Genomic DNA, 12,633 nt, shown 5'->3' on the forward strand with positions numbered 1-12,633 from the left:
GTGTAGACACTTAGACGCTTGTATACGCACTAACAGTCAGTATAGTCAGTATAGAATAAGATTCTACTCTAAGAGACCTCTCTCTTGGATAACATAGTTCTTTAAACATAGGATGTTAGATATGATTTGGGATTAGGTTGACTTGACCCTCCAGACTTCTGTCGCCACATGTAGAGCTAAATGTCAAGTCCCCTTTACCCCCTAGTTGCACGTCAATCACACGTCATGCTGCTGCGCGCGCATTTCTGCCAAGTATTTCTGCTGACATTGCGAAATTCTTTCATGGAACCACCCTATTATGACATCATACTTGATGACGTTCTTTATTTACGCCCAGTTACACCCACTTTTGCTACGCATGTATGTTTTATCTTTACTATCAATTGTTACGCCTCCTCCATTTGTTTCACTGTAATGCCTATTGTATAAAAATGATTACCTATTAATAAAGTACGGTCTTCACTTCCTGAACCTTCGTGGTGATGGAATCTGGAGCTCATCGATTTAAATTGATTATGGAATAAAGCCCGTTCCGAACCTCTAATACCACGGATTCTGCCTCTTATTTTACTGAGCTATTGTTATAGATTTTTCCGCATCAAATTAAGTTCCGGTAATTAAATTATTTACCACATATATGGCGCCCGAACAGGGACACTTTCTCATCTCACGCGCCGGCGGTGCGTTGCAGGCCCGGTCTCCTGTCACAGCTGGACGGACAACAACGCGTACCCACAGGATTTCCTGTATCTCCCTCCTGCCGAGCGGGGGTAACTGAGGCTGCGATCAACACCCAGACGAGGCGGTGAGAAGTGCGAAGTATCCCGACCAGAGCCTAGCTGAGAGAGCAAGATCCGAGGTATACAGAGGCCCACCAGTTTCCGAAGTTTCCGAAGTTCCGAGTCGAGTCCAGTCCGGTTCAAGTTCAGTTCCGTTCCGAGGCCTTCCGTTCCGAGCTACCCGGTGAGTACCATTATCGGGGAGGCGTTCTGACGTGCACATAGGTTGTGCCGGTCAAGACGGGTTTGGGTACACAAATCCGGTCTGCACTGTTTCAGCAGTGTATCTGTACTGTTTAGCAGTATATCAAGTATGTCTAGTATATAATTCAGAATTACCTAGTTAGTATCGAGTATTATGCTTAGGGACTAGTTCCCTAAATGACCATCATTGTTTATTCATTAAATGTTAAATGTTAAAATGTTTTAAATACGTTATGTATATTGTGGTGTGAATGACTGTTCATTATTGTGTTTTATGGTATTAAACGTGTTCAAAATTAGGTATCAGATCAGTTCTCAAATATGCCGCTCTTTTCGAAATTAAGACAGATCACAACTAGAAAAGGGGTACTCGAAGAAGCTGTTCCCATTCCTCCTAGGGACACTCCAGGGTACTTTATGTATCATAAACATGGCCTAGACGCCATATTATTTCTTGATTTATGGGTAGACTACACCAAGGAATTACCAGAAAATCAGAGGTGGCCCGCAGCTGGGACCTGGGATGCAGATTGCATTGTGAAAGTAGAGGAAGAATTATGGAAAAGGAAAGCTAGACAGTCACAGAAAGACGCCATTGAATTATGGCGTAAAGAATCGTATAGACGTACAGAAAAAGCACGTAGACAGGAAGAGAAGAGTAAGGAGAATTCAAATAAAGTTCGAGAAAGTGTATTAATTGAAGAAGGTACTCGAGTAAAGTCAGAACAAACAGACAGACAAAGAAATGCCCTTGTGAATGGTACGTATCCTCTTCTGGCCGAAGGACTACCTAAGGCTACCCCGGAGATACCAAGAGACTTGCCACCCCCATTGTTTCCGATAAAAGCACATCCCAAAGGGCATCCCAGAACCGCAGAAGATGTTTTTCTTTCCTCTTATTTAGACGACGCAGCTCCCGAGTATGCTAATGCTGCGCCACATAGACCGCCTGCCGAGGGGGTTCAACGCCGAGACCCTCCTTCGTCTGTACCTCTGCAACAGCAAACTCCGACACAAGTTCCGGAAAGCACATCTGTTTCTACATCTGCATCCACACCTATGGTTGCTATATCTCGTTCAACGAATCCTTTCACATCCAGCACCCCAGGTGGTGCTACCGGAGGTACATCAAGCATTTTTTCTACGCCACCCAGAACAAATAAACTTTCCTTTCAAGAATTAGCCCACCAACGTACACCCAAACTAGTAACTCCCAACACGCTCAAGGAACTTCTAATAGACTGTAGATATGACCCTGTGCCCGGAAAAGGGGACGAAATGATGCTGGCATCATTACGTATCCGACGAGCTGCAATATATTTAGGGAAGCTACCAGGAATGACTGCACATTTAGAAAATATATATCACTTTGTTCAGTCAGGGCGAGACCCTGAGAGTATTAACAGAGCCATGGAGTACCAAAAGGTGGAAATACAGGGGGAACTGTTACGTTTCCTCATAAACTGTGTGATCAGAAATCAAGATCAACCAGGGGTAAATACGGAAGAAATGCAAATTCTTACCACATGGGGTAAGAATATATCAGAGGGGAGACACGATAAACGATCATGTATAGTAGCTATGAGCCGAAAGATCCGCAAAGAAATAGAACGAATACACGAGGAAAGATTAGCAGTAGACGAACAAGAACAAACCGAGGACGAGGAAGAATTAGAACTGCCCACAGGACAGTTAGAAACAATGGCATATGTAGGTAGAGGAAGATCTTGCAATAATACTAGATGCTTTACTGATCCGATATGTCCGATACGTCCAGATAATAACAGAAAATTCCAAACTCCTATAATAAATATAAGGTCCCCCGAACATTCATTCCAAGCCGCTGACAAGTTACTCCGAGAACGAAGGGGTTATCATATACTCGATTCTATGGACGAACAAGAATTAGCCAGGTCAGCCGTTCACTGGGTTGATAGTCCTGGAAAATATGGTGATGATATACTAGTACATACGTTTTTGAACCTCGCCCCAGATGAACAGCGTTTAGCTGGTATCTATATGATTCAACAACTCCTTATATTGTATAAAAGCCAACACTCCGATCCTGGTCCCTTACCTGATATATTGACTGAATTACTCACGAATAAATGGAGAGGTTCCGGTACTAAGTTAATTAGAGAAATACTAGAATCTAGAAGGCAGTACATTCTTTTTGTATGTCCTGAACATGTCTCACTGTCCATCAAGGAAAGAACGACGCATTACATGGATAGACAGAATCCCTTACGCGAAGTGCACCCGATAAAGGGTGATGACAATGAGTTTAAACGTGTGTTTGTATACACACCCATATCTAAAATAGAACTATTAGAAATGAAGAAAGTGGTACCCAGTCATGATAAAGACCCAGCAGGTTTCCATCGTGAAATTAAAGATATGTTACTCATGGGAGAATATACCTACCCCGACATTATGACAATATTGAAGGTATTAATGCCTGCGGGCATTTACGAAAAACTCAAGGAAAAGGATTGGGAGGTGGGAGACCAGAAGATAGATTGGACAGCATTAGAAAACGAAGAAAAAGCTCGAGGTCCAGGTTCAGGGCTCGGGGACAAGATCAAAGCACTACCAGGTTTACTAGTACAGGTGCTGCCACGTTTATTAACTACGAAAAAGGAAGACTGGGGTGCAATTTCAGCCTGTAAACAAAAATCAGATGAAGACACTAGTGATTTCTATTCCCGATTTGAGAAATGTTTTGGTATAAATAGTGGAATAAAAGCAAGTAGCGAGTCGTATCCACATCTGTTTGTGACAAAATTGGTTGAAAATGCCTTGCCCCCAGTTAAGAATAGAGTATTGAAGTTCGAGAGTACCTGGCAAGGTAACACTCCGTCACAAATGTTACAAATGCTACAGTACCATCACAATAGAATTAGAGAAGAACAAGAACATGAACATAGACGCATGAAAGACACGAAAATGAAAATGCTAGTTTCCCAGACAGTGCCAGCTGACGGTCATAAGAAGGGTATAACACAGTCCAGTGTTTCAACAGGTCCTGTTAAAGGGACGTGCAACTATTGTAAACAGCCAGGTCATTATGTACACGATTGTCCAGTTTTAAAACATAATATTGCCATAGGTAACGCAAAAGAAAGACCACGACCAATTAGACAGGATCAGAACCAACAAGGAGCCCCGCAGCATGCACAGTCCATGCCAGCTCCGCAACAGTCTATGCCAGCTCCACCACCGCAGCCTATTGCTGCCACACAAACAACGACACGACAGATGTATCAGACCGCACAGTATGACTATCCTGATTATCAACGATACTCATGAAACAGCCTAGAGAGGGAAGTTGGCTTACCCCTTATTGAGGTCCCTGTGGATCAAGAAGGACCTTATGTACACAGTGAACTGTTAGGTCAAGATAGAAAATTCTTACTTGATACAGGGGCAAGCCGAACAACAATAAAACGTAGTGAAGTTCCAGGGGCACCCCTCTCAGGCGCACAGAATGTTTCCCTTGGCTTTTCAGGAAAGCCTATCGTTAACGAAGTAACACAGCCTCTTCCACTTACGATCGGTCCCTTGACACGAACTACAGATTTATTGCTTACTAAATCATGTCCAGAAAACTTGTTAGGCATAAAAACTTTGAAAGCTCTAGGAGCTATTATATGTTGTTCTCCGGAAGGAGTAAGATTATTTTTACGTGATTTCAAAGGGCACTACGTGTCCCGAGACATGGATCACCGACTACAGACCTTACCGACACATTTATGGGCGCAAGGCCCTACAGATGTTGGTTGCATGAACATTACACCATATCAAGTCACACTAAAGGCAGGAGTGGTACTTCCACGAATGCGACAATACAAGTTACCCCCAGATGCTGTAGTGGCTTTACTACAAATCATTGACGAGCTTATTACCCAAGGAGTGGTTGTGGAAACTGACTCCAATGTATGTAATTCACCGATAATTCCGATTCTTAAACGAACCGATCCAACAGCCCCGCCAGTATATCGATTGGTTATTGATCTGCGCGAATTAAATAAATGCATAGTACCACAATACCCCGTAGTCCCAGACATTTCTTCATTACTGACAGCCATTGATTCCGAAGCAACATTCTTTACTGTAATTGATCTCAAGAATGCCTTCTTCAGCGTCCCCATAGATCCGGAAAGCCAATACTTGTTCGGATTTAGTTTAAATGGACGAAGCTTTAAATTCACACGCGCACCTCAGGGATTTACAGAAAGCCCCAGCATTTATAGCCAAGCACTGAAACGAGAACTCGACAGTATCCACATGCCAGTCAACACTGCCCTGCTTCAATATGTCGATGATCTGCTGATCACCGCTAGAAGCGAACGTGAATGTGAGAAAGCCTCACTGACGGTATTACAATTTTTGGCCGAAAAGGGGCACAAGGTGTCCCCTTCTAAGCTGCAATTCTGTGTCCAGCGAGTTGTTTACCTTGGTCACTCGCTGTCCAAGGAGGGAAGGCAGCTTACATCAGATCGCATCCAGCTAATTGCTAATATGCCAATACCCAAGACACAAAAGGAGGTGCGGGCTTTCATAGGCCTCACTTCATATTGTAGGCAGTGGATCCCTCAGTATGCATTTCTAGCAAAACCACTCATTCAATTGACAACACAGGAGGCAGCCACATCGACTGTTCTCCCTTGGACTCAGGAACATACACAAGCTTTTGAAAGCCTAAAGAAAGCCTTATGCCAAGCACCTGTTTTAGCATCACCATGTTACAATAAACAGTTTACACTCTTCGTTACAGAACGCGAAGGTACTGCCTTGTCAGTACTCTCACAGGAACAAGCAGGATCACACAAACCATGTGCTTATTTCTCTAGTACATTAGATCCCGTAGCTCAGGCTTTGCCTGCGTGCCTGAAATCAGTGGCAGCAACAGCTTTAGCAATCAGACAAAGCGATGCCATAGTATTAGGACATCCATTGACAGTACAAGTACCACATGCAGTAGAGGTTCTCTTGAACCGCACACAAACACAACACTTGACTATAGCACGACTTACTGGTTACGAATTAACATTGTTTCAGCCACATATAGAAATCAGACGTTGTAGTACATTGAATCCTGCCACACTGTTACCTATAAATGGAACAGACCCACTTGCACATGATTGTATCGAAGTTATCACTATCACGACGAAACCGAGACAAGATTTGACAGATGTCCCATTGTCAGACCCAGACCTGACGTTGTATGTAGATGGTTCATGTATGAGAACAGGTACAGGAGAGCTAGTGGCCGCTTACGCAGTCACAACAGACACTGAAATCATTGAAACAAATTGCATAAATACCTTGTCCGCTCAAGCAGCAGAGCTCATCGCTCTGACACAAGCCTGTATTCAAGCCACAAATAAAAAAGTCAACATATACACTGATTCACGTTATGCATTCGGAGTTGTACATGACTTCGGCGTGCTGTGGCGAGAGAGAGGTTATTTAACTTCTCACGGTGCCCACATTCAGCACGGACCCCTTATTCATGCCTTATTAGATGCAATACATCTACCCACTGCAATATCAATTATGAAATGTAAAGCTCATACGAAAGTTACTGATATCATTTCTCAAGGCAATGATCTAGCTGACAGAACAGCTAAACAGACTGCTCAAACTCAAACATCCGACATGACAAAGACAATAGTCCCGACACCAACACATTGCATGATGGTTAAGGATCCCGCTCTTGACGTAATCGACATACAGACACATGCTACACCAGACGAAATAAAGAAATGGACTGAATTAGGAGGGATCCAAACGGATCAAGGATGGATGACGAAGGAAAAATCTGTGTGGTTCCTTCCTGATTCAATGGTCCAAGTCGTTATTAACACTGTACATAGTCCAGCACATCTAGGAGAAAAAGCTATGCTGGACAGCATTCAACACATTTGGTTCAACAAACATTTACGAGCAGCAGCTAAACAAAAAGTCCGTACCTGTATGATCTGTTGTCAGTTTAACCCAGGTAAAAGCATTCCCGTAGAACAGGGTGGATTTCAGCCTCCTGATCACCCTTTTGAAGTCCTCCAGATGGATTATATCCAGATGGAACGATGTCGAGGATTCAAATATGTTCTCGTAGTTGTCTGTGCTCTTTCCCGTTGGACAGAGGCATACCCGGTTTCAGATTACACTGCCCCGACTACTGCCAAACAGTTAGTTCGAGAATTCTTCCCACGGTACGGTTTACCACGTGTTGTCTACTCAGATAACGGCCAGCCGTTCTCATCCGAATTAATGAAACACGTCTCACTTTTGTTAGGCTATCAGTGGAAATTTCACTGTGTCCGACACCCCGAGGCAGCAGGTCTCGTGGAAAGACATAACCAGACCCTGAAAATTAGATTGTCCAAAATATGCAGAGAGAAGGGTGTCGACTGGGTAGTAGCCTTACCCGTTGCACTCTTTTACATGAGAATGGTAGCACACTCTCGAACAGGGCTATCCCCGTATGAGGTGATCTTCGGTAGACCACCAAATATGTGGGGGACGCCTATACCACGCAAAATAACTGATATTGACTGTAATATGCTGACAGATTACTTGGCTTCCTTGATGTCTGCACTACAATCTTGTCGTTCACAGGTAGCTGCAGCCTTTCCCGACAACACCGAGGTGAAACCCCATGACGTACTTCCAGGGGATTTAGTTCTAGTGAGGAACTTTGATCGGAAGTCTCAGCTGGATCCTAGGTGGAAGTCACCTCAGCTCGTACTGCTAACGACGAGGACAGCCGTAAAGATCGAAGGACGAAAAGGCTGGATACATTCAAGTCATATCAAGAAATTTCATGGACTACCGTCAGACGTAAACGACACACCTTGCGTGTCTTCCCCGATTGACTCTAAACTTCCTTTGGTTGAACTGAATAGCCATGAACTATACAGACTAAAACTCAGGTCTAACCAGTCAGGCAATTTGATTGTTTAAGTCCTCTCCAAGGTGAAGCGGTCGAATTTGTCTCTGACATGTATCCCTTAGACCTGTATAGAGAAAGAAACAGAAGGATAAAATTGAAACGATATGCGTACTGTAAATCACTGCGTAGTCATTGCACAGTGACGTTATTAATTCTGTTTTTCTTAAGTCTTTTAGTAATTACTGCAAGTATATTGTTGCACACATATTATCCTATTTCTAGACATGTTTACAATGTTACTGCTGAACATTCTTTTAGTGAATTACCTCCGCATGAATTGTCTTATAGATTTGCGCTGCGCAATAACACTTTTATTAGTATGTTACATCATTCCCATCAGGTTAGCAATGCTACAAATTGTTGGATATGTGGTCGACTCCCTCCCTATCAGAACTATAAAGGAATTCTACCTCTCTTTCCATACCCGTTCACACACAACGGCTCCTGTGGAGCATGGTTTAGTTTAATTAATTCCCTAGATTCGAATTCTGCAGTTTACCAGGATAACTGGGTATGGGGAAATCTGAACTTAGTTTTACTCAAAGTCTGTCACCCTAACAAGGAGGGACTTCCCAAAAGAACAGGAACTGATCTAGAAAATGAAGTATATGGATTAGGTAATTTTACGCTCAATCTCATGATCTTGAATGTCGAATCCGAAGCTACTCCAATTTTGCCCGCCATGTCAGTATTTCCAGTTAAAGGTGAATTATGTGTAAGAAAGAATGGTTCCATACATATGGGCCATAGTAGATGCACCACTGTAATAGAATTTAGTGATCAAGGCAAGTCTACATTTAGAGCTTCCCGCCATTCCTACTTCATATGTGGTCAGACAGCATACATACGTTTGCCACTAGATTGGGATGGTACCTGCTACATCGGATTCCTTTTGCCACCTGTTTTCCTAGCTCCTCCTGATTATCACAGAAATACTTATTTAGTACACAATAGAGAAAGGAGAGATCTCCCAATAGTCGATTACACTGAGACAGCATGGGAAAAATACACAGATTTCAATAAAGGTCTCTTTCCCTATATAGGTACAGTTACCAATAGTAAGCTGATACGTAGATTAACCAGAACCCTTGAAGCAGTAGTGAACGAAACTATTTCCGCCTTAGGCAATTTAACAGAAGAGCAGTCTGCTATGCGGATTGTTGTGCTTCAAAATCGTCTTGTCCTTGACGTCATCCTGGCCGATAGGGGCGGAGCTTGTAGGGTCATCGGATCAAGTTGTTGCATTTTCATACCAGAAAATTCGCCATCTGTATATAAAGCCATAACTCGCCTTCATAAGATTGTAAGCCAGATACACCAGAATCCAGGCACCTGGACTTGGTCCGGTTGGTTTTGGAGTGTATTATCTACCTTTGGATGGAAGGTCCTATCCTTCCTAGGTATTGGCTTCCTCATATTATTCAGTTGCTGTCTATGTCTACAATGTGGACCAGCGATCTGTGGTCTGTGTGCCACATCGTGTATTCCACCACCAAGATTTCATTCATCACGGAAGAAGAAAGAAGAACAAATGATGCTATATGAACAGATCAATGGATTGATGAAGATTGATATCTCTTGACGGGCAAGTAGGGGACAAGGAGGGAATGTGGAAATATGGATTTTTCTGGTCAGTTATGTCCCCTATCTTGGACCCCAACGGTTTCATGTATAAATCACAAGTACATGTATGTTCCCTCCAGTTCCAGTTATGAAGACGCAAACACATGTGCGTACACCGCCAACATGTCCTCTTTCAGATCCGCCATGAATGGGCCGGATATTCCATTCCTAAGTATGAAAGGCCACCGGCTTTATATGGTTCACTTATGCCATTTTACAGTCCAGGCAAGTAGGCCCTGATTCTGCCATCAAGCTTTTCCTGCCTTCTGCCTCTGAAAGCTCCAGTCTGAGCTCGCATCTGTATCCATGAACTTTGTCCTCATTCTCTGCGCAGCTAACGGTGCCTGACATCAGCCTGTTGCCTGCCAAAAACTGTATTTCACCTTGTGATTATCTGCTCCGCTCCCTAACCAATGCATTCCTGACTAGTAGTTTAAGTAAACATTCTTCCAGCTACCGAGCAAAAGGCCCGGCTTCTCTGTCTTTATACAAGTAATTCATAGCCCTGTTACTATGGAAGATTCCTGCCCCCGCATCTAGTGTAGACACTTAGACGCTTGTATACGCACTAACAGTCAGTATAGTCAGTATAGAATAAGATTCTACTCTAAGAGACCTCTCTCTTGGATAACATAGTTCTTTAAACATAGGATGTTAGATATGATTTGAGATTAGGTTGACTTGACCCTCCAGACTTCTGTCGCCACATGTAGAGCTAAATGTCAAGTCCCCTTTACCCCCTAGTTGCACGTCAATCACACGTCATGCTGCTGCGCGCGCATTTCTGCCAAGTATTTCTGCTGACATTGCGAAATTCTTTCATGGAACCACCCTATTATGACATCATACTTGATGACGTTCTTTATTTACGCCCAGTTACACCCACTTTTGCTACGCATGTATGTTTTATCTTTACTATCAATTGTTACGCCTCCTCCATTTGTTTCACTGTAATGCCTATTGTATAAAAATGATTACCTATTAATAAAGTACGGTCTTCACTTCCTGAACCTTCGTGGTGATGGAATCTGGAGCTCATCGATTTAAATTGATTATGGAATAAAGCCCGTTCCGAACCTCTAATACCACGGATTCTGCCTCTTATTTTACTGAGCTATTGTTATAGATTTTTCCGCATCAAATTAAGTTCCGGTAATTAAATTATTTACCACAAAGTGAGGCACCATTTTTACCGGGAGACCTGGGGAAATGCTGGGTGGTGGTAAATTTGTGTGAGCCCGGTGATGCCACAACTTTCCCATCCCAAAATGTATAAAAAAAGTGTTTTTTTCAGCAAAAATTGAGGTTTGCAGGGGATTCTGGGTAAGGAAACGTTGGGGGAACCACGCAAGCCATACCTCCCTGGAAGCCGCCGGGTGTCTAGTTTTCAGAAATGCGTGGGTTTGGTAGGTTTCCCTAGATGGCCGCCGAGCACCGGGCCAAAAACCCAAGTGACCCCCCTTGCAAAACCAGGTGGTTTTGCGATAGGCCATTTTGATGTCGCCTCACTACGTTTTGGGCCCTTGCCTGTCGCGGGTACTTGGGCCTCCCACACAAGTGAGGCACCATTTTTACCGGGAGACCTGGGGGAATGCTGGGTGGTGGTAAATTTGTGTGAGCCCGGTGATGCCAAAACTTTCCCACCCCAAAATGTGTGAAAAAAGTGTTTTTTTCAGCAAAAATTGAGGTTTGCAGGGGATTCTGGGTAAGGAAACGTTGGGGGATCCACGCAAGCCATACCTCCCTAGAAGCCACCGGGTGTCTAGTTTTCAGAAATGCATGGGTTTGGTAGGTTTCCCTAGATGGCCGCCGAGCACCGGGCCAAAAACCCAAGGGACCCCCCTTGCAAAACCAGGTGGTTTTGCGATAGGCCATTTTGATGTCGCCTCACTACGTTTTGGGCCCTTGCCTGCCGCGGGTACTTGGGCCACCTACACAAGTGAGGCACCATTTTTACCGGGAGACCTGGGGGAACGCTGGGTGGTGGTAAATTTGTGTGAGCCCGGTGATGTCACAACTTTCCCACCCCAAAATGTGGGAAAAAAGTGATTTTTTCAGCAAAAATTGAGGTTTGCAGGGGATTCTGGATAAGGAAACGTTGGGGGATCCACGCAAGCCATACCTCCCTGGAAGCCACCGGGTGTCTAGTTTTCAGAAATGCGTGGGTTTGGTAGGTTTCCCTAGGTGCTGGCAGAGCTAAGGTTCAAAAACTACAGCTCATCACTTTGCCAAAATGGGTCATTTTTCACTGCAAAATTGAGGTGTGACCACGTTGCGTTTTGCGCCATTTCCTGTCGCGGGCACTATGCCGACCCGCACAAGTGAGGTACCATTTTTCTCGTAGGACTTTGGGGAACGCGGGGTGGGTGGAAATTTGTGGATCCACGCAGATTCCAGAACTTTCCATCACAGAAATGTTGGGAAAATGCGTTATTTTGTCAATTTTTTACGTTTGCAAGGGATTCTGGGTAACAGACCATGGTGGGAGGCAGTCAAGTCACCCCATCCTGGATTCCCCTGGGTGTCTAGTTTTCAAAAATGTATAGGTTTGCTAGGTTTCCCTAGGTGCCGGTAGGGCTAGGGTTCAAAAACTACAGCTAGTCACTTTGCCAAAAAAGGGTAATTTTTCACTACAAAATTGAGGTGTGACCACGTTGCGTTTTGTGCCGTTTCCTGTTGCGGCCACTATGCCGACCCGCACAAGTGAGGTACCATTTTTCTCGTAAGACTTTGGGGAACGTGGGTGGAATTTTGTGGATCCACGCAGATTCCAGAACTTTCCATCACAGAAATGTGGGGAAAATGTGTTTTTTTTGTCAATGTTTTACGTTTGCAAGGGATTCTGGGTAACAGACCATGGTGGGAGGCAGCCAAGTCACCCCATCCTGGATTCCTCTGCGTGTCTAGTTTTCAAAAATGTATATGTTTGGTAGGTTTCCCTAGGTGCCGGCAGGGCTAGGGTTCAAAAACTACAGCTCGTCACTTTGCCAAAAAAGGGTCATTTTTCACTGCAAAATTGAGGTGTGACCACGTTGCATTTTGCGCCGTTTCCTGTTGCGGGCACTAGGC

The sequence above is a fragment of the Triturus cristatus genome, chromosome 1_1 (genome assembly GCF_964204655.1).
Source record: "Triturus cristatus chromosome 1_1, aTriCri1.1, whole genome shotgun sequence".
Taxonomy (NCBI): domain Eukaryota; kingdom Metazoa; phylum Chordata; class Amphibia; order Caudata; family Salamandridae; genus Triturus; species Triturus cristatus.